The sequence below is a fragment of the Canis aureus genome, chromosome 4 (assembly GCF_053574225.1).
Source record: "Canis aureus isolate CA01 chromosome 4, VMU_Caureus_v.1.0, whole genome shotgun sequence".
NCBI lineage: Eukaryota > Metazoa > Chordata > Mammalia > Carnivora > Canidae > Canis > Canis aureus.
The window spans coordinates 85,563,234-85,590,619 of record NC_135614.1 but is presented as its reverse complement, the minus strand read 5'-3'; positions in this window follow the sequence as shown (position 1 = coordinate 85,590,619).

Here is a 27,386-nt window from a genome sequence, read left to right as displayed (position 1 = left end):
CTAGTTCATCAATTCCACCCTGAAAACACAAAGACTTTTCTAGCATAGAGAACACTAATGAGAATATAATGCTGCCTGAGGCAATGTCTATGGGAAATCTCAAAATTATTTTTGAGCAATAACAACAGTGTCATAATAAACGTATGCAACAGTTTCCTAGAATGTCCAAAAAAATAGCCTAGTGGCTCGAAATAACAAAAATTTATTTTGTCACATTCCCGTGACAGGATTCAGGAAACTCTAAAGGAGAATCTGTTCCTTGGGCCTCTCCAAGCTTGGTTGCAGGTAATCGTTGGCATTCCTTGGCTTGTAGCTTCTCCCATCCTTATTTCCATCATCACTATGTTGTCCCAGATGCTTCTTTCTCTGTCGTCTTAAAGACATCAGTCATTGGACAGGACCCATTAATCCAGGATGACATAATTTTTATATGCTTACATCTTTAAATATGTTATTTCCAACTAAAATCATATTCATAGTTCCCTAGCAATAGACCTGAAGGTATCTTTTGGGGAGAATACAATTCAAGTCACCACAATGTTACCAAACTCAGTTAACATATCAAAGCTTTCTGAGAAGATGTCTTGAAATAATTTTACATCATTGTTTGTAATTAACTGTTTTTACAGCCTGTGTATTAATAATTTGCTGTAACATTAGACATAGAATTCAGTGCATGTGCTGGACATATTACTGCACACACAGTTGAAGCACACAGAATTCAGCGTGTTAAAAATATTCTCAATACTTCTTAGATGTGTATATATATTATTCATAAAGGGCTGCTCTGTTTACTGACTGTGTAGTTTTAGGAACCAATAATTAAATATTATATAGTTTTATATTATTTTTTCCAAAATTGTTATTTACAGTCTTATTACTTAATATACAGTGTAATATTAGCAGTTTTGAGTTTATAATATAGTGATTCAACACTTTCACACAATAAAATTGTCGCCATGATAATTGCATTCCTTAACCTTATTACCTATCAACTAACTCATTCCCCCATGCACCTTCTCCCTCTTAATCATCAGTTTGTTCTCTATAGTTAAGAGTCTGTCCTTTTGTTTGCTTCTCTTCCTCTTTCCCTTTTTTTTCATTTTGTTTCTAAAATTCCACATATGAGCAAAATCATATGTTATTTGCCTTTCTCTGCCTGACTTCTTCTGCTTAGCACAATATTCTCTAGTTCTACGTAGATTTAACTCTCTTTTATGGCTGAGTAATATCCCATTGTGTGTGCAAAACAATTTCTTTATCCATTCACCAGTCAATGGACACTTGGACCATATCCATAATTTGCTATCATAGATGATGTAGATAATGCTGCTATAAGCATCAGGGTACATGTATCCCTTTGAATTAGTATGTTTTTACTCTATGGAAAAATACCTAGTAGCTCAATTGCTGGATTATAGGGTAGCTCTATTTTTAACTTTCTGAAGGACCTTCAACAGTTTTCCAGAGTGGCTGCACTAGTTTGCATCCCCCCCCAATAGTGCATGAGGGTTCTCCTTCCTGTGCATCTTCACCAACACCTGTCATTTCCAAAGAAATGAAGGATCTATGCTCTGAAAACTATGTAATATCAACGAAAGAAATTGAAGATGACAAAAAGAAATGGAAAGACATTCCATGCTCATGGTTTGGAAGAACAAATACTTTTAAAATATCCATATGTCCAAAGCAATCTACACATTTAATGTAATCCCTATCAAAATACCAACAGCAGTTCTTAACAGAGCTAAAACAAACAATTCTATAATTTCTACAGAACCACAAAATACCCCAAAGAGCCAAACGACCTTGAAAAAGAAAAGCATATAGCTGGGGGCATCACAATTCCAGACTTCAAGGCCGTGGTGATCAAAATAGTGTGGTACTGGTACAAAAATAGAAACCTCCATCAATGGAACAGAATAGAAATCCAGAAATGAACCCAGAACTATGTGGTCAATTAATCTTTGATGAAGCAGGAAAGAATATCCAATGGCAGGGGGCTGTCTCTTCAACACATAGTATTGGGAAAACCGGACAGCATCATGTAAAAGCAAGAAACTATGTCACTTTCTTACACCAAACAGAAAAATAAATTCAGAATGGATGAAAGACCTAAATGAGAAACTATAAAAATACTAGAGGGGAACGCAGGCAGTAACCTCTTCAAGCTTGGCCATATCAACTTCTCTCTAGATATGTTTCCTGAGGCAAGAAAAACAAAAGCAAAAATAAACTACTGGGACTTTATCAAGATAAAACTTCTGCACAGTGAAAGAAACAATCAACAAAATTAAAAGGCAATTTATGGTTAGGAGCAGATATTTGTAAATGACCTATTTGATAAAGGGTTAGCATCCAAAATACTTAAAAAAATTATAAAACTCAACACTCCCAAAGCAAACAATCCAATAAAAAAATGGGTAGAAGACATGAATAGACATTTTCCTAAAGAAGACATACAAATGGCCAACAGACACATGAAAGATGCTCAACATCACTCTTCACCAGGGAACTACAAATAAAAACAACAATGAAATATCACCTCACACCTGACAAAATGGCTAAAATCAACAACACAGGTAATTGATTTTTAGACTTGAACTTGGTATTATTGATATTCCTCATGGTAGAGAAATGATTTTGTTCCCATACAAAGACAGTTTTATCTTTTCCACAACTTTATTAATTCATGTTCTACTCACACAACCACTATTATTTATTTAATAAATATTTTTGTCAATAGTAATGATATTCCTACTCCAAGAGCACTTAAAATATTTTTATTTTTACAACAGCCAGGATATGGAAGACACCTAAGTGTCCATAAATAGATGAATGGGTAAGGAAGGTTATATATATAACATATATAGGAATTATATATATATATATATATATATATATGGACTATAGAATTATAAACAGAGAAAATATATTATAAAAATGAAAGGGAAATAAAGACTTTTCAGGGAATAAAGATAGAATCCATTGAACCTGCCCAAATGAAAGATAAAAGTCCTAAAATTAGAATAAATTTATATCAATTAAAAATGAATGAAAAGTGTTAAAATGGCAAACACATGTAAAGACATAAAAGATGTTGGTTTATATATTATTTTAATTATATTTAGAATATAATTTGCTGTTAAAGAAGAAATGACAATGTTCTGTGAGATACAACTAAAATGTACAACTAAAATGACAACAATGAGAGCAGAAACACTAAAGTGCACAGCTTTGTACTGTTCATACATTATAAATACTTTAATACACTCTGAAGGTCAAATGTATTGTAATGTTAAATATGTATATTTCAAACCATACAATAATCACTAAAAAAGAAAAATAGGACAAAATAGCTAATAATCAAATAGATAATATGATGTAAAAAATTTATAGAATGCATGAAACAAAAAAAGAAAAGAGCAGATGAGAAAAGGGAAAATAAATAGAAACAAAAACACTCTAAATTTATATATATCTTTAGCATAGTTGTAGGTTAAATGGGATATAATTTTACACACAATTTTATAATATTTCTATACATTTGGCATAAAAAGTTGAGAAAAATGAAATTTTATGAAATAGTTGCAATAGGAAGCATAACAAAACGATTCAGAATAGGCAACATAAATCTGTACAAGTTGAATAGTTTGAGGGCTTAAATGACCTGCTTTCAAGGATTATTATATAGCCATAGTAAACAGTACAGGTTAGTATGAGCAGAAAAACACATATGGAGACCAATTGAGATATAAAAGAGAAGAGAAATAGAAATAGATGTACATATACGGAATCAATTGCATTTGGAAAAAGTGTAAGGCAGGGGATCAGACGGTTAAGAATCTGCCTTTGCATCAGGTCATGATCCTGGGGTCCTAGGATCAAGAGTCATTGGTTCCCTGCTCAGCAGGGAGTCTGATTCTCCCTCTGACCCTCCTCCCTGCTTATGCTCTGTTAGCTCTCTCCCTTGTGCCTTCTCTCTCTACTCAAATGAATTAAAAAAAAAAAAAAAATCTAAAAAAAAAAAAAAATCTTAAAAAAGCAGATGTATAAAGCAACTGAAAGAGACAAAAAGAGAATCTTCAGCAAATGACTCTAGCACTGTTGGAAATCCTTTACAATGGAAGGTCTACATCTTCTGCTCTATTTTGCTGTGAATCTAAGTGGCTCTAAAAAAAGTATTGAAAATATATGTATATATATTTTAATAGATATTTTAAAAATTCTTTGAGCCATATATATATATATATATATACTCAAAATGGACTATAGACCTAAATGTAGAAGTAAAATTAAAGCTAAACTTAAAAATAAACATTAGTGGAAAATATGTGTGAAAATAAACATGGCAGTGCCAATCATAGATTCTTAAAAAATGGAAAATTAACATTTTTGGAAACATCTTTTTAAGTAAAAGATAAAACTCTAGATCACTGAAAGATATTTCAAACTGTTTTTTTTTTTTTTTTCAAAATAAGTAGCCTTGACTGGGGAAAATATGTATAAAATGTAAATCTGACAAAGGATTTTAATTCATCCTATATGAAAATTTCTTACAGATTGAAAACATGCATACAAATAATCTAATAAAATTATTGGACAACATAGGTAAGAAACACTTCACCAAGGAAGATGAATAAAAAAAATATTAAGAGATGAAAAAAATATGAAAAGATGTTTGACTTAATTTTCTTCACGGAAATGGTTATTAAAATGATAATGAGAATTCACTACAAATTCAACAAAATGATTCCCTTAAAAAACACTGACGGTATCAACGTTTTGAGACTACTTGGGGCAACTGGAAATCCCATTATGGCCAGTGGGGATATAAAATGTTATAGCCACTCTGGAAAATTCTTTGACCGTTTCGTATATAGTTAAAGATTCAATTACCATGTTATGCACCAATTTCACACCTACGTATTTATTCAAACAAATGAATTTACGGGTCCACATAAAGGCTTTTACATAGATTTACTCATAATAATTCCTGTTTTCAAACACAAAATAACCAAAACATTCTTTGATAGGATAATGCACTGATGGTGTCGTATCATAAAAATAGAGTATTACTTAACAGGAATAGTAACAGGTTGATGCATGCAATGAACCTTGAACCTCAAGATCATAACAGTAAGAGAAGGAAGGCAGGCTCAAAATACTCTATGCTTTATGATACTACTTATCTGACTCTCTAGAAAATGGAAAAAAATATGGAGAAGGAGATGAGATCGGTGGTGGCCAGGGTCTGGGCTTGGGGGAGAAAACTGAGTGCAGAGTGACCCTAGTAATGGAAGGTTGGTCGAAATGCTCTGTATCATGAATTAGATGCTGACTACACAACTGTGGACATTTGTCAAAACTCACCAACGCGTATACTTAAAATTGGTGAATTTTATTGCATATAGATTGCACTGCGAGAAGACTGGTTTATGTAACACGTGGTGCACATGACGCATAAAAATTTCAGTCTATATCAGCTACTGTGAAATCGTGTGAAACTATTTTCATTTAAACATTCTCTCTGCTTGCGTATCAGTAATATTTTATATTCTACTTTTTGTTTGTATTCCTTATGCTCTGTTTATTCCTGTGACTTACTCATTCCACAACTGGAAGCCGGTATCTCTCCTCCCCTTCACCCATTTTGCGCCATCCCCACACCTCTCCCCTCTGGGAGCCATCAGTTCCTTCTCAGTATTTATAGTTCTGATTTACTTTTTGTTTACCGCCCCACTTTTTTTAGGATCCCATTAATGAGTAGAATCATATGGTATATGTGTTTCTTAGTCTGACTCATTTCACTTAGCATTACATCCTGAAAGTCCATTTGTGTCTCAAATGCCATGATCTCATCCATTTTAGGGCTGTGCCATATTCTATGTTATGTATATAATAATAGGATTATATATTCATTGTCTGACTTGTATGGGTCTCTGATAAGAAATCTATTATTTTACCTATTTTTTTTGTTTTTCTGCACTACTGTAACTTTCTCCCCCAGCCTCTTTTAAGATTTTGCCTTTTTACCTCTATTTTTGCCTTATTGTCAATTTCCTTACATGTATTGTGACTGTATTTCACTTAATTTCGTGAAACTATGAATTGGGATTTAATCAATTTTTGAAATATTTGACCATTATTCTTAAAGATGCTTAATTCTAACAATAAGAGCATATATTTTAAGCCACTTTAATTCGGTGATGCTTTTTGTGCTCATTTTTCTGTTTTCCCTTTCAGTGCCTCATTTTGAATAATGACTATTGCTGTGGCTTCATGTTAAATGATCTTTCTGCTAATTTGTTGACAATCCCACCCAGTGTATTTTTCATTATGGCTATTATATTTTTCACCTCTGGTGATTGCATTTAAGTCATTTTCATATCTTCTATTGTTCTCTTCATGGACATGTTTCCTCCTACATTATTAAACATATTGAGGCTATTTATAATAGGCATTGTAATGCCTTTGTCCTCGAATTCCATTAAATCTGTTAATTCTGATTGTTTTTTTTTTTTTTTTTTTTTTTTTAAATTTTTATTTATTTATGATAGTCACAGAGAGAGAGAGAGAGAGAGAGAGAGAGAGGCAGAGGGAGAAGCAGGCTCCATGCACCGGGAGCCCGACGTGGGATTCGATCCCGGGTCTCCAGGATCGCGCCCTGGGCCAAAGGCAGGCGCCAAACCGCTGCGCCACCCAGGGATCCCAATTCTGATTGTTTTAATAGGATAACAGTTGTGATTTTAATTCTTGTGGTCTGAATTCTATTTCTTTAAAGAGTGCTGCACTTTTTTTTGGGGGGGGGGACCATGTATTTAATTTACTTAGAATCAGTTTAGTCCTTTAGAGATTTACTTTTAACCCTTTTTATAATGAGTCCAGAGCAATCCTTACCTAAAGCTAATTTGACCTTGTTAATAAGGTGATACCCTGCTGAGAATTCTCTCTCAAGGCACATGTATTATTAGTTAGTAGTTGGTTAGTTAGTTAGTTAGTTAGTTAGTTAGTTTCAGTCTGGCTGATGAGAACCTAAGCTATTTTCATTCCCATGTGAGCTCCAGAAACTTCTTAGTCACTTTCCATTGTCTCTTAGAATGTCTAAGAATGCACAGATCAGCAGCATCCATCCAAAGATTTGAGGAGAGTCCTTTGAAGATCTCCCAAAGTTTCCCTATGTAGTTCCATTGTATCTGATGTTAAACCCTGCCAATTCTAACTAGCTCGACATCTTCAGAATCTGATCTTTGTCTCTTCAAATCAGCAAGAATGCCGGGCTTTCTTTGAAAGCCTCTCCTTCCCTTGAGTTCTGAAGTTTGTCCACAGGATAAGCATGGAAAATCATAGGATTCTTCTGGGCTCTCTTGCATCAGGCATTGAAATCCAGTGCTGTTGTTTCCCCACGTCTGATAACATCTCATGCTGGTGTTTGGATTTTCTGGCATATGTGGTGACGGTGGAGGGAGACATAATTATGGCAGTAGTTAATTTTCCATAGGCAGAAGGAGGAATTTGTACAATCCCTTTACACGTATTAACCACTATAGTCCTCACAGGTCCCAGAAGTAATTGTGTCAAATTATTCTGTTATCAACTTGGTCAAACTGGGAATAGATTTTTTTTCAAAATCCAATTTTCTATTTGCGGGTTTAAGGTTAACCAAATCAGGCACTTTCCCAAGGTATGAGATGAAGAAGTTGGAAATGGCCATGATTCGCTGAATGCAGCTGTGGTTAGATGTGATAACATTTGTGAGGCACCCAGGAGCTTTCAGAGTGTTCCACTGACTCAACTCATTTTCCAGTTCTTTCTGAGTTCTGGTTCTGCGATCTAACAATAAATTCTGGTCCACCACTGGGCTTTGGATATAGACTCACAGGGGCCATGGGTTCACACCCCTCCTCTAACAGCTCCCTCTTTGTACTCCCCTTTCCAAAGCTGAATTACGTGCTTCTCAGACTGACAATGTGTGACTCAGCTGAGTTCCTCCCACCTGCATTATGACATTCATTGTCCTGTCTCTTTTCACAATTGCACAAGCTTTAATTTCCTATTAACAAATCACTTCTCCTACAATGCATTGAAGTTCCATATCCATTTGTTTACCTTTGCTGTTACAGAAGGACTTATGATGATCTCTAGTTTTTAAATAAGTAATATAGGAAGTGGAAGTAATTTGTAATTTTTAAAAAAATGTTAAAAAGCTAATAAGTAGAACAGTTAGAATTTAAATCCAGGAAGTCTGTTTCGGAAATCCATCATTTTATTCACCATTTCATATTGACTCTTTAAAGCTCTAGACTTAGGGGCACCTGGGTGGCTCAGTGTTTAAGTATCTGTCTTTGGCTCTGGGCGTGATCCCGGGGTCCCAGGATAGAGTCCCACATCAGGCTCCCCGCAGGGAGTCTGCTTCTCTCTCTGCCTGTGTCTCTGCCTCTCTCATCAATCAATCAATCAATCAATCAATCAATCAATCAATCTCTGTACTTAACAGTAGCAATGAAATAAATGTCTTTTTTTAACATTTTTATTTATTTCCTAGAACTGTTTGCCAACTCTCACATGCATATAATCACTACAGAATATTAAAATTAAATTCAAGAATATATTTTGTTTCTGTTTTATGTCAAGTACATATATAAAAAGATAAGCATTTTGTGAATAAAAATATCAAGATATAGACTACAGAAAAATATATCTGAATAAGAAATAAATATTGATACATTTTTATAAATTCAAATATATGTTGATATTAACCTTTTATTAGCTCATGTTTTTTCTGTTGTAATTATGCCATAAGTTCTATTTCTTTTAAGAATTTACTATTAAATATCCTCACCTCCACACTTATATTTTGCATGAAAGAATAGAGACTCAAGTTATTAACTAATCATCTCAAATGTCTGAAAATACGTAATATTTCAGTGAATATTAATATTCATAAAACAAATTAAAATGAATAACATGCTTACACTTATGCATTTACTAAAACATGTGGATAAATATGTCTCATTGACTCATATTTTTGTTCCTAAATACAAAATAATTTTCAAAAAGCAGAAAATATTTTTATTGCTTTACTTACTAATTCAAGACATATGCAATTTCTTCAATGTTTCAGGGACCTAAATTTTATAAGCAATGTTTTTCATTAGTGTTGATTGTCTTATTAAATGCCAGATTATATATTATATATAATTCAAATCACTAGGTAGTTAATTGTGTGTATAATGTTTACACAGTGTCAACTGAATTTGCAAATATAATAGTAGCTTAAAATATGTTGTCATTTGTTAGACAATCGGCAGAGTACCTGGTTTAACTGATAGAGTACTGATAAAACTAGGCTTTTACTTTTGTTTGTAAAAATGTCATGCTAATGTCCAAAGGAACAGACTTAATTTTTGTTTTCATTTGCAAAGATCTACATAGCTTTTCATATATATATATATATATATATATATATATATTTGATTTTAAATTACCAATGATTTAGATATTTAAAAAATACAAAAAATAATACATATTTAGAACAAATAGTACAAAGACACTTTATGGGATGTTAGACTACAGAGTACCTCCCCTGGATCTATAAACTGGTTTAGGGCAGCCCGGTTGGCTCAGCGATTTAGCTCCTGCCCTTGGCCTGGGGTGTGATCCTGGAGACCCAGGATCGAGTCCCACGTGGGGCTCCCTGCATGGAGCCTGCTTCTCCCCCTGCCTGTGACTCTGCCTCTCTCTCTCTCTCTCTCTCTCTCTCTCTGTGTGTCTCTCATGAATAAATAAATAAAATCTTTAAAAAATAAAAAAATAAACTGGTTTATAAATGATTTTGAACCACTGCTTTCTTATCTGTAATATATAAAGGAAGACAATGGGGTAATCTCTTCCAGCTATACAATGATATGAACTTCAATCTAAGTAGTTAACATTTTGAAATATACCCAGTGTATTTTCACTGCCTTGTTGGTCATTTTTACTCTGAAAACTACTACCAATGGAGTAGGGCATGAAGATGAATCTCAGTGGTCCAAAGAAATATTAATATTGCCATAAGTAAAATGATTTAACTTCTGGAGCATACCTTTAAGAGAAACTCACAACCAAAATAATGGCTTGAGAAAGGCTGGCTTTGTTTTGAATTTAAAGGTGCTTTCCTTTCTTGGAAATCATTGGTTATACAATTTAAACTATGTATCCCTGCGTAAGCATCCCATAATGACAAATCGGAGCAGTACCCAGATTCTAAACCTGCCTTGGTGGCATAAAACTGTCTGATTTGTGTGTGTGTGTGTGTGTGTGTGTGTGTGTGTGATGTTTGTAGCTACATTAGTCATTTCGGGCTGTCATCACAAAATAATATAGATCAAAGAAAAGTATTTTCTCACAGTTCTGGAGTCTGGGAGTCAAAGATCAGGTTGGCGGCATGGTCAGTCTGGTGAGACCTCTGTTCCTAGCTTGCAGATGGCCACCTTCTTGCTGTTTCTTCCTACAGTGGAGAGAAAGCGAGGGAGCATGTTCTCTTGGTATCTCTTCTTCTTAGGGCTCTGATCCCATCCTGAGGGCCTCTCCTCCATGACCTCATCTAAACCCAATTATCACTCAAAGATCACATCTCTAATTACCATCCCACCTGGGGTTACTTGGCTTCAGCATATGAAACTGAGGAGCACACAATTCAGTACATAGTCATGGTATTTCTATAATTTCCTGTTCACATTTCATATCATTTTGGTTTTATTTTAGCTTCAGATAATCATTTCTTACTTTCTGAGAAATATATCTCTATGTGTAAATGGAGTGTCTCCCTACCTGCTGGGGAGCTGAGTGTCACAAGAACACATCTTCCATGTACTAGATGTTATCATCTTGCAGCTTCTTCTCTACCCTTCAATCTCCTAATGATATTTTGCCTTATGTATGTGAGCTGCCATAGGTCTGATTTTTATTTTTCTGTTTGAATTCATTCTACCCATTCCAAGATGTTTCCTCAACAATAAAAATTTAACGATTCAAAAAAAAAAAAAAAGAATTTTAAAGTAAAAAAAAAAAAGTTAATAACCAGTCTATATTTATTTCAGCAAATTACAGTTATATTTTCCAAGCTATCTTACTCAAAGACAAGGATTTTTTTAAGACTGTATGTTCAGTTGAAAGAAAAATTGCTTTTTCAGTTATAGGTATCATGAAAATTACATAATTTATAAGTAGATATTGACTTTCTAAAATGAACATGGAAATTTATTGATCACAATGTATATCTTTATCCAGGCAACTTGAGAAATAATTAATCTTGATATTCATAGAAAATTTAAATCAATAAATGCATTATTACTTATAACTAAAAACTATAAGCAAACCGTGAGAAGCATTAATATTACCATTTTGTGAGCTGCTTTGATATTTTAACAATGTACTTTGAGACTTCAGTTCTAAATAGTAGCATCTCTTAAAATTATTTAGCTAACTAAAGTTTGTGTTAGGTAATGTCTCAAGATTACAACCATATGAAATGTTAAGGGACGCCTGGGGCCCCGGGATCGAGTCCCACATCAGGCTCCCTGCATGGAGCCTGCTTCTCCCTCCTCCTGTGTCTCTGCCTCTCCCTTTCTCTGTGTCTCATGAATAAATAAATAAAATACTAAAAATAAAATAAAATAAAATAAAATAAAAAAGTGTTAAGCAACTAGCTGAATCAAAACCTAACAGATGATGCAGTATACAGACTTTTTTTCATTTACTTGAAAAATAAATTTTAATAATCAACAAATTCTAATCAAAATGCTCCTTTTATTTTCATATCCACTTCAAGTTTGGTTTTAAGTAACGGGGTCTGTTCCTTATATCACCAACAAATTTTTACACAAGACTTAACTACTTCATATACTGGTAGGAGGTGACATGGATTCTGATACTTGTTTTTCCTTTGTGACTTTGAGTATTTAGATTTAATGATAATAAAAAAAATGATCTTAACCATCAAAGCATTGAGTCATATGTTACAGGGCTAGAAAGCCAAAGGAAACACTGTCCTTGCACTTAAAGAGCTTACGACTCCTTTGGGGTGTAGATGAAAGTAAGAAAATTATGCAAGTTATCATAATACAACATAGACTGTAAAGGCCTTTGAAGAGATTATTTAAAATGAGAAAATCTTAAAAGGAAGTAAATATTATAGTGATGAGATAGCATTCAAGATGGACTTTTAAATTTGTGTAGAATTACAAAGACCGAAACAGACAGTAGGTTAAAGGGCACTGCAGTCAGAGAAACAGCAGGGAGCATGGGGGAAACGGGTAGAGTGAGAAACGTGCCCAGAGAGAGCAAGTCAGAAAGGTCATTCTAGAGTGAGCACATGTAGGGGAATAATAGTATATAAAAATGGAAAAGTATTTTTGAATCATATTGTAGACTAATTTAATTGCCAGAACTTTATTGACTAACTCAATAAATAATTTATTTTGGACTAGAATTTCAGAGGTCATACCACATTAAGAACACATACTTCCCATTACAAGAAACACCAGGCCTCAGGAGTATACTGTGTTGTAGGAAAACAGGAACAAATGGCATAATTATAAGAATTTACCTAAACTACAATTATATGATTCTCAGCAGGCTGTGACAAAGAGGCGCACAGTACTTGAGGCTATATGATATAATATCTGATTTCATCAGAGGGACCAGAGAATTATCTAGAGAAAAAGATTTGAGTTCAGAAGGATAGAGGTCGGAGGAGGAGAATAAAGTCTTGCATGCATGTGAGAATATATGTGTACAATAAAAGGCTAGTGCAGATGGATCACAGATGGGAAAGTGTTGTCCTGTGATATGGGAGGTGGGAATGATGAGCCAGTCCCAGATGCTGTAGGGTCTTTTATTTGTTCTTTATTCTAAGAGTAATGAGAAATTATTTAAGAGAATAAGAAGAAGAACACTTTTATTACCAGAATTTCATTTTAAAAACATAGCATTCCCTACTGAGTGAAGAAGAATTGAAAGAGACAAAAAGTGTTTAGGGGAAGGGGAATGAAAATATCACCACAGTAAACCAGTTGAGAGAGAATGATTGTACCATAGAAGTGGTTTGGAGAGATATGTGTCCTAATTTAAGAAATATTTAGATGGAAAATGGAGAGATGCCTGGGTGGCTCAATGGTTGCGCATCTGCCTTTAGCTCAGGTCCTGATCCCAGGGTCTTGGGATCGAGTCCCACATCGGGCTCCTTGTGTGGAGCCTGCTTCTCCCTCTGCCTGTGTCTCTGTGTCTCTCTCTGTGTTTCTCATGAAAAAATAAAAGAAATCTTTAAAGAAAAAATGAAAATGGAAAGTACATTGTGGAAAATTAGAAATTAGAGAAACAGAATTATCTAAAGTTATTCTTTGCACTGGATTACAATGTTTTGGTTGAATGATGGTTATATACATTCTGATAGAGAACCCAGGTGAGACTGAAAAATGAAATGGTTTAAAGGAGGAAGTCCATAAACTCAGCTTCAGATATCTATGAGTTTCCTTTGAAATAGACACCCAGGCAAAGATGAGAATTTGCAATTTCAGAAAGAGTGAGTCTAGATTGGATATATAAAGTCATTGCATGGGTGTCTGGATGGTTCAGTGGGTTGGGTGTCACCTGCAGCTCATGTCATGATCCCAGTGTCCTGTGATCCCCTATGTGGGCTCTATGTTCTGCGGGGAGCCTGCTTCTCCTTCTGCCTGCCACTCCCACTCTCTCTGTCTCTCTCTCTCTTTTTGTCAAATAAATAAGTGTGGTCTTTAAAAAATAGTCAATGCTTGAGCATTGCACAGGTAATTATTGGTATTGGAGCAGTAGGTGAGCACTGCTTGGGAGCAATAAAAATGTAAAAATATATCCCAAAAGGCTGACCAAGTAGAGTGGGGAAAAGCAGAAAGGAGATCAGAAAAGGATAAGTGAGTGTTAAAAGAAAGCCTAGAGTGTGATGTCACAATATTGTTTCAAGAAAGAGCCCACAAAAATAAATAAATAGATAAATAAATAAATAAATAAAATAAAAAAAGAAAAAAAAAAAGAAAGAGTCTACAAGAGCAGAAGTGCTGAGATAGCAAGTAAAAGGATATTGACCATCAGCTTTCCAGGTGGAGAGATCAATGAAGATGGTAGAAATGCTACTTCAAAAAAAAAAAAAAAAAAAAAAGAAGGAAGGAAAGAAAGAAAGAAGAAAGAAAGGAAAAGAAAAGAAAAAAGAAAATAAAGAAAAGAAAACAAAGAAAAGAAAAGAAAAGAGAAGAAAAAAAGAAAAGAAAAGAAAAGAAAAGAAAAGAAAAGAAAAGAAAAGAAAAGAAAAGAAAAGAAAAGAAAAGAAAAAAGAAAAAAGAAATGCTACTTCCGGGAACTTACAGTAGAGATGGAAGATTGTTCTGGGTGAAGGAGGAAGAGGCAGACACAGAAATGGAGCCAGTGTTCCTAGGTGCCTATTTCAAGGATTGGCTTACATAGGGGTGACAACTCTGTAATTGGAGAAGCAGATAACTAAAATGGAGGATTTAAAAAAAAGAAAAAAAAAACTGGACTATTGAGCGTATTCAATGGGAAAGTGAAGAAAACGAGACCCTAATCCTTTTGGTACATGATTTAAACTATTAATTTTCCTGTTAGAAAACTAATACACCCAAAATAAAATGATGAGTTGGAGCTAAGGCCCCTGGGAAGAGGCAAAAGAAGGGCTGATGCGCTCAAGCTTACTGTGGGCTTTCAGAGTGGATGTACGTTGATGGCAAAGAGATGGAAATAGAGAGGCAAAGAGACTGATGAATGGTTTTTGAAAAGATAACACCTAGTGCCACCGGTGGAGGTTCTTACCTGGAAATTAGAGAGACGTGTGGGAAATACAGACAAACGGCAAGGATACAATCCTTGGTGTCTGAGAGTAGATGATGACATAATTCATAGGGAGGATGAGGTGTTTCCTCACAGACAGGTTGAGGATGACCCTCACTTCAGCGAATCTGCTCATACAATGTTCATCGATGGCCTCCACGTTGCCGAGCCCGATGGTTAGTTTTCTAACTTCATTTTGCTTGGAACTGTTCGTAGCATTTACTACGAGTTCTCAGCACTTCCTAAGAGATCCTTTCTCCATCTGGCTTTAGGAAACCCTCTCCTGAATTTGTCCAAAGGCACTGTCATCCTTTTGTGATTTCTTGGCAAAATTTTGCAGAAATCCAGGGCTCAGTTCTTGGATATCTCCAGTTTACTAACTTCCTGGGTGACATTTTCTATTAAACGGCTTGATTCAGTATCTGCAGACCAGCGAGTCCTGCATTATTAGTATCTCAATCCGGAATTCTAACAAGATACTTTTTAATACTAGACTATTTTTGCTTGAAAATTAAAAAAAAAAAAAAAAGGATTTTGAAAAAAAATTTAACTTGATCCAAACCCACCTCCTCATGGGAGTCTCTTAGTAAGAACATGCCAATCTTGCACTCTTTCTTTCCTAAACTCATAAGTAAACCCTTTCCCCCCTTTTCTTGTTCTTAGGTCAAGAGTCACACCTCACATCCATTCCATCATCTGACCACTTCTGTCTGTCGCTACTGCTCTCAGACCCTTTCCTTACTTCTCCCATCACTGGTCTTCTTCAGACCTGCCGCCCACCGCGCTCTTTTTGGTATGAACTAGCCATGCTCATACTTGGAAGAATTATACCTGCTTCTCTCTCCTCTTGGAATAGCCTTACCTTTATATTCACAAAGCTTGCTCTCTCGTCTTAAGTCTCTGCACATATTTATTTTTATTTTTTTTAATTCTCCCTGAACACCATTATAAAAAGCAGCCTGAAAAAAAATAATAAAAAATAAAAAAAAATAAAAATAAAAAAAAATAAAAAGCAGCCTGCCTCACGTCCATACTCTCTATAACGTTGGCATGATTGGTTTTCCCCATGGTGGTATACCGTGCCATGTGCAGTTTGTTTTTACTATTTTATATTCTTATCTCATTGTCCCCTCTGGCTAGAGTAGCACCATCCAATGGGATTTTCTGCATAATGGAGTTGCTCTACATTGGGGCCTTCCAATCTGGTAGCTGCTACCACGTATGTATTTTGATAACATGAAATGTCCATAGAAGGACTGAGAAAATGGGCTTTAATTTTATTTAACTTTAAATTGTAATTTAAATCGTAATTAAAATATTTAAATTTTAATTGTAATTTAAATAGCCACACATGGTATATTATCTTGGACAACGCAGAGCTAAAATGTAAGCTGCTATGGCAAGGATTGTTTTTGTCTTGTCTACTTCTTTAATTGTTTTGCATAGGCCACTGTCTAAAGTACAGTATGTGCTCAATAAATAGATTAATGAACAAAAGTAGGAGTCCGGGGGCACCTGGGTGTCTCAGTCGGTTAAAACGTACGCCTTCAGCTCAGCTCATGATCCCAGGGTCCTGGGATCGATTCCCCACATCGGGCCCCCTGATCAGTGGAGAGCATGCTTCTCCCTCTCCCTCTGCTGTATCACTCCTGCTTGTGCTCTCTCCCTGGCTTGCGCTCTCTCCCTGAAATAAGTAAATAAAATCTTTTTAAAAAGTAGAAGTACAGGGATGCCTGGATGGCTCAGAGGTTGAATGTCTGCCTTCAGCTCAGGGCACAATCCTGAGTCTGGGGATCGAGTCCCACATTGGGCTCCCTGTGCGGAACCTGTTTCTCCCTCTATGTCTCTGCCTCTCTCTGGGTGTGTCTCTCATGAATAAATAAATAAAATATTTTTTTTTAAAAGTAGAAGTCCATTAAGTAGTTAACCATATTAAATCTAAATCACAAGAGATGATTAATATAGATAAAACCAGAGGTAAAGAGTTTTTTGTTTTTTGTTTTTTTTTTAATCTGAGTTTAAAAAGACAGTGAATAAGCAAACAATGGTATTTTAAGAAGATGTTTCAAGAAGGAGATACTTGCAACTAAATATTTGGAAGAGTTTGAGAAGAATGAAAAGCCACAAAATAAGACCCTTGAATTTGAAAAAAAAAAAAAAAAAAGATAGTCATGAGCAAATATAGATAGAGAAGAATCAGTATCTTGGTAGAGGAGTGTCAAGAAATTCATCCTAAATCCAAAAAAAAAGTTTAGGGTGGGATTGTATTTGGGAACGTTGGATAAATTAGGCAAATCAGTCCACTTGGCTATTAAAAACTGGAAGGAAAATAGAAGTTATAATGGTGTTGGAGAAAATTAGAATCTCTATTTTTTTTCTTTTATTTAATAGCAATTGAGTACACTTGTGACCCTTGTTGCAAAAATAGTGAGAGGTATTCTAAGAAGCAGAAAATAATTGATAGACTAGGTTCTCGGAGCAGAGAGTTTTGGATTGGCTCAGGTTATAGATTTAAATTGGAAAAGAAGATTCTCTGTCTTTCTCTGGAGTGGGGAAGAGACCACAGGAAGGTTGAGGGTAAGGAATATCTTTTCAGTCATCCTGGATCGTAACAGAACGAGGGGCAAGTATCTGATTTAAATAGAGAATAACACTGCTCCAGAATAGAGGAGCGCTGTGGAGTAGCAACGGAGGTCCAGCGGAGGTCAGAAAACATGAACAAATCATGTTTTCATGGACATTGCCAATCATATTTGGCAGCTCTGGTGTTAGAAGACAGGACCTATTAATTAAAAAAAAAAAAAAAGTCAATCTGTGTCAAGATGACAAGAATCAGGGGACCCCTACAGAAAAAGAAAGAGAAATATAGTGTGATGATTGAACTTTCTGGAGGAGGTGGCATAGACTAATATCACACAGCGGAAGGCCCTCCCTAGGAGCTACAGGATGAAGCAAGACTGAAGCTGCATCCGTTCTTGTCCCAACAGATGTAAAGGTAGAAGTAAATTTAGCTCTTGTACCTAACACATAATTGCTGTACATAAAAATGAAAAAAAAAATACCCAGAGGGGCACCCGAGTGGCTCAAGGAAGCACCCAACTCATCATTTCAGCCCAGCTCATGATGTCATGGGCTGTGGGATGGAGCCCCAGGTCAGGCCCCACACACAGCAGAGTCTGCTTGAGATTCTCTCTCTCTCCACCCACTTGTGCACATGCTCGCTCGTTCTCTGTGTCTCCCAGATAAATAATTCCGAAGAACACCACCGAGAATAACGCTGATTACAATGAACTACAAAATTGCTTACACATATTTCACAGTGTTGGCATTGGAATAGGATTTCTAGAGACTATTTCTCTCTTCCATGATGAGTTTCTTCAGGGTGTTGAGAATAAGGCCTTGTCCGGAGAGTAAATTCCCTCCCTCACCAAGTGAATGCAGATTGACTTCTCAGCACTAATTCTCATGTATCCGCATGTAAACATCACCCCTTAGACCCAGGCTACATTCTGTGAGCATCTGAAGACACCTTCCTGGTGTGTTGAGCATCTCGGCTCGCCCCAAGTGTGTGTGCGCCGTCGGGGCCTGCACCTGCTTGGCCCCCTCTGTACCCTCTGAGGGATGCCCTGCTGTTGGCGGTCCAGCCTTCTGACTGTGACAGTTAAAAATAAATATAACCTTTGGGATGTTGGTAGCTACCAGGCCATGACCTCTGGAATGCCTCATGTTCAACGCACTCTTTCTGAAGGTCCCTGCATTCTAGTTAGGAAACGCCAGGCCGCTCACCCGGCCTTCTAGGCCCCTGGGGGACTTCTCCCTACATGGACTGATGACTTGCACTCCTGAATATAAAAGTCTCAGGTCCTTTGCATGCTTTCTTCCTGGGCCTCACATGTTCCTGCTTCTGGATTTCCTAATTCATTCTGTTACGATCCATCTGCGATGGACTGAACGTTTCTGGTCCCTTAGATCTACATGTTCCCATGAACTGACCAAGTCCCCCGCATGTACATGCTGAAACCCTACCCCTCACGGTGCTGTTACCAAGGAGGGGGGCTGCTGTGGGGTGATACGGTGATGAGGGTAGGGGCCTTACAAACAGGACGATGTCCTCAAGCAGGAGGCCCTGGGCCCATTCTCGGCCCCGTCTACCATGCAAAGTTGTGGTGTGAAGGCTACTGTCAGGAAAGACCGTCAGTCCCCTAAGACCCCAGACCTGCCAGGGTCTTGAGGGCAGCCTGCCTGGGCTCCAGGACAGTGAGAGACTTCTTACTGGTAAGCCACCCCATTTCTGGCCTTTTTTTTTTTTTTTTTAAATAGGAGCTCAGACCGACACTACCTCAATTAACCTGCCAAAAACAAAGTCTTAGAGATCTGTGTTTTCTAATGTTTGCCTACCTTAAAAGAGTGAAATTGTATTTTGTCTTTATTCCACCTTCACATTTATGGTTTGGTTGGATGTAGGGGTCTACTTTAGAATTGAAGATACTCTTTCTACACTCAATGTTCTGAATGGGGGTTTGGTCTTGGTTTTTAATGGAAATCATTTTTTTAATGTTTTTATTTATTTGAGAGAGAGAATGCATGAGTGCAAAAGCAGGGAGAGGGACAGGGGGAGAAGGGGAAGCAGGCTCCAGCTGAGCAGGGAGCCCATGGGGCTTGATCCCAGGATCCTGGGATCCTGGCCTAAGCTGAGGGCAGATGCTTATCCGGCTGGGCCACCCAGGCGCCCCACAACTGGAGTTTGGTACCCATCTTCACCGTCCCTGCTTTATGACATGTTTGTTTGATTTTATCTCCTACTGTGTATTTTTCCCCAAATTTTCAAGATCTTTTTTTTTTTTTTTTTTTTTTTTTTAATTTAAAAGAGCTGATCTTTTCACTGCTTTTGGTCACAGGTGCATTTTTTTAAATAAATTAATTTTATTTTTTTTAAGATTTTATTTATTTATTCATGAGAGACACACACACAGAGAGAGAGAGAGAGAGGCAGAGACACAGGCGAGAGAGAAGCAGGCTCCATGCAGGGAGCCCAATGTGGAACTCGATCCCAGGTCTCCAGGATCATGCCTTGGGCTGAAGTCAGGCGCTTAACTGCTGAGCTACCCAGGGATCCCCTAGGTGCATTTTTTTTTTTTTTTAACATATACAATCTCTTCTCAAAATCAGTGAGTTAAAAATGGTATCTTTCTGCAGTTGATTTAAGTTAATTGCTGGGGCAAGACGGCCAATGGTGCTGTCATTTTTCGCTAAAATTTGCTTTTGATTACTTGGTCTATCCCAGGTAGACAAAAAGGGTCTGGAAATAGATGGTTAAGTAAGAGAGACCTATAACATAATCCGATACTGGTCAGTTCTCTACCCTTCTACACCCCGGGTTGAGTTGTGAGGGCACTGCGCCTGCTCTCTCAGTCTGCTGGGCTGCTATGACAAAGTAGCATAGCCTGAGGGTCTTATACACCACAGGGACTTGTTTCTCACAGTGCTCAAAGCCAGAAGTCCAAAGTCAGGGGGCCAGCACGGTAGGGTTCTGGTGAGAGCCCTCTTCCACGTTGCAGACAACTACTGCCCTCCAGTTTTCTGCTCCTGTGGTGGAGAACAGAGCAGTTCTCTGCGGACTTTTATCAGGACATGAATCCCACTGGTGAAGCAGAGCGTCAGGACTTCATCTAACTCTGGTTACACCTCATGGGCCCACCTGCTGGTAACATCCAAGGGGGGGTGATGGTTCAGCATATACATTTAGGGGGATACATTCATTCCACCACTCGCACACATGCACGTGTGTGTAGGTACACACACAGTGAGAGGAAGAGAAGGTGGAAAGAAAGGGAGAAAGAGATTTCTGGATGTTGGAAAAGTATGAGTAAAGTGTGAATAAAAAAACGAGAGCCATAAGTGACATAGCTGTTGTTTTCCTGTAACTAGACCTTACGCAATCACTTTTATTACTTCATTTTAGTAAACTTGTCTCAGTTGTCATTTGATCCCAGTACTTTAGAACCCTGTTCATTGCAGCTAATTCTCTTAGATCCATTTCCCAATACAACTCTGTTTATGCAAATGAGACCTTTCTTGGCTATAATCCTTTGGGCCTACCTTCAAATGTTCTCATTCTTTATATTATAATTGTATCTCTAGAATATCCTACCTTAGGTTTCAAAGGGAAAGTTGCAGACTCTGAAACTGTATTCTAGTTTATGATTAATATTGTATTGTTTGGCTATGAATTCCTCAAAAAAAGTAACTTATAATTGTGGGAGGCTGCATATATATGCATATGTGTTGTTTCTTACCTAGCATCCAAATTCAACATGTACATTGTTGAAAAATAGTAGAAATAATATAATTTTATGAACTTACTTTAGATTTCGGGGAACTCAGAATGCCTCTGGAATGATTATGGGTTTTCTTCCCAAAATCACTTTCTTAAGTGCTTGCAGGTCAAAAGGATTTGGGATCTTGGCCTTATTAATAATCTTCCTTTTTATCTGAAAAAAAAATATGATTCATAAAATGTAGCAATTTGTTAGCTTGATGCTATAAAGTTCTGCTGGTCCTTTGGAAGAGCTAAGTTACACATTCCCAACGAGATAGTAAAATGGTATCAAATAATGTTTTGCAAAACCTTACATATTTTAATGACTTTCCAGTGTATTTTGCTGCATTTCTTCTCCTGGCCCTGCAGTCAGTCAAAGAGGCTGACGTCAGGGAACTGCATCCTCTAAAAGCCCTTGGCTTCTTTCTCTCAGTAGGCTTGGTAGGAGAGACATCACAGGCCCATGTTCTTCTTGTTCTCTCCCAATAGAGGTTGGTATGCGCAGAATTTCCCCAGCTCCTTTCTGGGTGCCATCTCCCTCAGCTACCTTCCTCTTTAGGTTCCATTAACAGCTCTCCCCCTTGCCTCCTCAGAAATGAGATCATAAGTGTTTTTTTGTTTTTTTGTTTTTTTCACCATTCTCCATTGTTAGCTATGGCTAATCTAACACCTCTTGTTGGTTTTATTCAATTAATGTTCAAAGACATTGGAATCATGACCCTGAAATCACTCTCCATATTCTCTGTTCCAATAAGGACATAAAAGATGAGATGCGAGATGGTCTCCTTTGAAGGTATGTAAAGGAAACTGAGGTGTTTGGAAGAATAAAGGATGAGATGCAAGATGGTCTCCCTTGAAGGTATGTAAAGGAAACTGAGGTGTTTGGAAGAATTGTTTAAGATGAAGTGGTTTAGCCTGCATAGACACTTGGGCCAACAAAGTTTAGCAGCAGAAAAACTAATTTATGGCAATTACACGTTTAATGTTGTGTGAAGAGTTTCAGAGCGAGGGAAAAAAGTTATCTATTTTATTTCCAATGTTCAAATTCCATTGCTCAAATGAAATGATATGCTTCCATAGGTTAGAACAAAAAGAAAGGCTTTTATTATTATTATTATTTAAGGAGGGCATTTCTAATGATCTCAGAGCGACATATGTCTAGAATGTGTTTGGATGTGTTCACTTAGCTAGTTCTTAAACATGCAATTCACTATTCTTCCTAATGCTATATCTAATATAGGATATGTTTTCTATTTTTTTTAAGATTTTATGTATGTGACATAGAGAAGGAAAGAGGGAGAGTACAGGAGTGGGGTGGGGGGAGCAGAGCAAGCAGACACCCCACTGAGCAGGGAGCCCGATGAGGGGCTCCATCCCAAAACCCTGAGATTATGACCTGAGCTGAAGGCGGATGCTTAACAGACTGAGCCACCTGGTGCCCCTAGAATATGTTTTCAATTTATATATATTCAATATGTATTTTACATATCATTATAACCGGGAGTTTATTATTCTATTCAGTCTAAGCTACCTAGTTCAGTTAGTGAGAGATATTTTTTTTCCACAGAGTAGAAATTATTTATGGCTAAACTTTATCACCCAAAAACTAATTTTAAAAGTCTAAAACAATATAAACAAATTTAGAAGAAATTATTGAATTTGCAATTCTTGACTTAAATAATTTTCAAATAGATAACTCTTGACACAGTTGAATATTTTATGTGTCAAATCTTTACTGCAATTTATTAACATCTTATACAAAGTTAAATAATAACACCCTATACTAATAACAAAATATAAAACTTTCTGTCAACATAACTTTGAATTTCTATGTTCTGAGAACATATTTAATATTTTTCATTCTTAAAATATTCTATATTTGAATTTAATGAATTAGATAGCTCAAATAAACTTTCTATGTGTTTTAAAATATCACATTTTGAAAATGTCACTCAAAATTGAGTCAATTTATTACTTTCTGATTTTATTGCTCTGTGCATATGACTTCTTACAAAGGTCTACAACTTATTTATCTACTCCATTTTTAATTTTTTTCTGAGCCCAAATTAGGAAATTCCTCCTTCATTCTATCCTTGGAAATAATTTGAACAGCAAATAGTTCTAATTTGAGGTTTTTGAGATTCTAATCCAGAAACTCTGACTTACATTCATTTTCATTCAAATATCAGGTTGTTCCAGTTTCAATTCTTTGTTTTAGAATTCTTTATTTATAAAATAAAATAACTGGCAAATGATACATACCAATCTAATTATCCAAGTCATTCCTTCTACTACTGAAAGGATGAGTTGGTACATGCTACTCATATGACTCAAAGTTTCAAATGTCACTTTGAAAATTCTTTTATTTTTAAGATGTTGTTTATTTATTCATGAGAGACACAAAGAGAAACAGAGAGAAAGAGAGGCAGAGACACAGGCAGAGGGAGAAGCAGGCTCCATGCAGGGAGCCTGTCGTGGGACTTGATCCTGGGACTCCAGGATCATGCCCAGAACCAAAGGCAGGCGCTAAACCGCTGAGCCACCCAGGGATCCCCCACTTTGAAAATTCTTAAGTAATACTTTCACTCTGAAGTAACAAAAGTTTACAGAATTGAAAGCTAAAGATCATGGGCTCTATGTGAAATCATTGGTATCCATCCCATAGTAGAATGGAAGAGTAAAATTTTCGTGCAACAGAATTGGCCAACTCTTGCTTCTGTTTCTCCCAACTATAGTAACACATCTTGGATAAATAGATTGCATATATCAGGATGCTATGATGGTTAATTTTGTAGGTTAACTTGAGGGTGTTTTTTGATGAAATTAACATTCAAGCTGACAAACTGAGTAAGCAGATTGTCCTTCTTAATGTCAGTGGGCCTCATCCAATTAGTCGAAGGCCTGAATAAAACAAAAAGATTCATCTCCCTGAGCAAGAGAGAATTCCAGAATATTGCCTCAGTCTTCACCTGCACGATTGGCTCTCCTGGGTCTTGACCCTGCCTACCCACTGTGTGGAGTTGGGCTTGCCTATCTCTGTGATCAAGGAAGCCAATATGCATCATATACTTTAACATATTTTGCTAATCGGTTGGTTCTATTTCTCTAGAGAATCCTAATAGATGCAAATTAATTGCTCCAACATAATTTATCAGAAATTTTGATATGACTATAATTCATAGGAATCTATTATTTTTTGAGGGAACTTTTCTGGTTTTTGTTTACCATCATTATCTAATCCTTGAGGAGACAAAAAAGAAAAAAAAAAAAAAAGACCAAATTAAAATACAATCAAGTTTGGGGCATTGCACTAATGGTGGTATGATATATTGTGCAATTTCTCTCTCAGAAAACATACATTAAACAAGAGACAAAAGTATTAAAAACAGTATCTGAAAAATACATAAAAGCAGGCCAAAGTAGACAAAAACTTGAGAAAATTTTATTCAGAAAAGAGTGCTACTATATCTAGTTAGAATTGAAAGTTGATAGTTCTTTTAACCTCCCCCTGCTGTTTCCCATCTATTAATCCACAGCTCAGATGGCAAAAAAGAGCAGTGTTATCAACTTCAGTAGGCAAATGATGGAGTTCAGAGCTACAGAGAAGTTAGCAAGTAAAGAGGAATCTCACCGAATCAAAAATGACACATTATGTACACAAGGAAACCAGGGACAGATCTAAAGTTCACTTCTCTTCAGAAACAAAGGAGAAGAAAATCTGTATTTAAAAAGCGGAAACGAAAGTTATCTCCAACAAAGGGTTCTATATTCGGTAACCTTATTCTTCAAAAAAGAAATTGAAATTATGACATTTTCATAATGTATTATTACCAAGCTACACTTTAAAAATAGGTAAAATGCTTGAAGCCAAAGGGAAATTACACCAGATGGTAACTTTACAGGAATGTATGAAAAACAGTAGATATGATAAATATATGGTGGATTACACACACGTACACAATTATATAATTTTGAACCATATATGACATAAAAATCCATCTATTATAAATATATTAACCTGTTAAATTATATAAAGGACATGGTAATTTTAAAGCAAGAATTATAACACGTTTGTATCGTATATAGATGAAATATATTTGTACCATAAATAGCATAGAGAGAGGGTATTAATTGCAATATGTTACTGCAAAGTTCTTATATTTTATCAAAAGTAGTTCTACATGAAAATCAGTTGGATTATAATAATATAAAGATGCATGCTGCAATCCCTAGATCAACGATAAAACTAATGCAAATAATGATAAAAGTCAATGGAATTAAAATGGTGTATTAAAGTATTTGTATAATCAAAATAGGGCAGAAAAAGAGAAACTATGAGGTAAGACAGCTATAAAACGCATAACAAAATCAAGACTCGTTTGTATACTTTATCAGGAAATGCATTTAAAATATAAAGACTCCTGCTTCCTACTAGGAAGTAGAAAGTTGAGAAAAGCATCACACTTATTCTCTCAACAAGAAAATTTGGGGTGATTTACAAAACGATGGCTTTACTTGAAACGATTAGGGTTGGGTTTAAAGGGCAACGAGCAAGCCTGAAATCCAAGGATATTCAATCACTTCTAAGACACGTGGGGCACACAGATATCTGTCTGTGACAGGGTATGTGAAAAAAGAAATGACCACAGAAGCCCCCCCAAAATGATATTTAAAACCTAAGGGAAAACAAAACAGTGAACCCTTCCCAGAGCAACACTGAAGATTTCCTACCAGTACAAGGAAGAAAGGAAGAAAAGAATAATATGTATTTAATATATACATTAAATTAACATATAATATTAATATCAATTAATAATCAATATCAATAATTAATATATCAATAAATGATATTATTATATATTAATATATAATATATATATCCCTTGTTACGTCCTGGAAGAAGAGAGACAAATCATTGAGGCCAAATTGCTTAGAGATTTCCTACCACCTGAAGATGGGGACAGTGGTGGAGAAATCCCCCCTCCTGAGACCCGAGGCTGAGGCCGCAGCAGAGCAGAGAGCAGCATCCTGCCCACCATCCATCCGCAGGCCAGCCTGCACTTAGGAGCAGGACAGCACGAGGGCCCGAGGAAGGACCAGGGCATGGGGACATCCCCCACCTACGGGAATGCAAGGAAGACCTGATGCTAAGGATGGACCAAGAAAATGGAGAAAACACCCTCAATGTGGAAACCACACACACTGACTGGCCCCCCCCCACACAGTGGTGGGGCACAGTGTAATGCTAGAGAACCCTGAGGGTAGGGTGTGCTGAACTTCTGACAGCAATAACAAAATCAAAACCCAGCTCAGCTTCCTGCCAGATTGATTGCATCCCCCCCACCCCTCATCCTCTCAGGCTCTGGACGAAGCAAACTTCTGTACAAGGTGCCATCCTCTGTAGAGTCACGAAAGGCGATGAAAGTGACAATGAGTTAAAATGGACTCAAGGATAAACAGAAAACTTGAATCGCCTGAAATCAATTAAACCAGCTAATCATTGTATACCTGCTTGCGATAAAATCTCCAGGCCTTCCAGGTCTTCACTGGTGATTTTTATCAAACTCTGAAGAATGAATAATACCGAATCGACACAACTGTTCAGACAACAGAGAAAGTGGAAGTATTCTCCGGAATGTTTTATACAGATGTTACCTTGATATCAAAACCCAAGAAATAGATTACAGGAAAAGGTACAAGATCACTTATAATCATGGCTACATAAATCCTTACTGTTACCTGAGCACATCAAATCTAGCAATATATAAAAATAATTATCCATCACGACAAACTGAATGTTACCTTAGAAACATGTTATCTTAAAAAAGAGGTTTCTAGTATGCAACTTGCAGTCAAATGTGTTTTTTGAACAATTCAGAAGATTAAAATAATTATCTACCCATTCTTTTTCACTGCTTTAATTTAAATTAAGTCCCTTTTCTGACTTAAACTAAAACCTAGTATCAAGTATTTCTTCTCACTCTAATCTTGTTCTTACCCATGTTCAGCATATATATGTTAATATACATACCTATATACACACACACATATATATGCATACATATATAAAGTTGAGTTTTAAAAATATGAGGTTAAATTATGTACATATTTCAAATATATATATAGTTTTTAATATATATATTATTTTTTATTTTTGTATTTTCTGGATTGGTTATTTTAAAATTTTAAACAACCTTACCTTTGT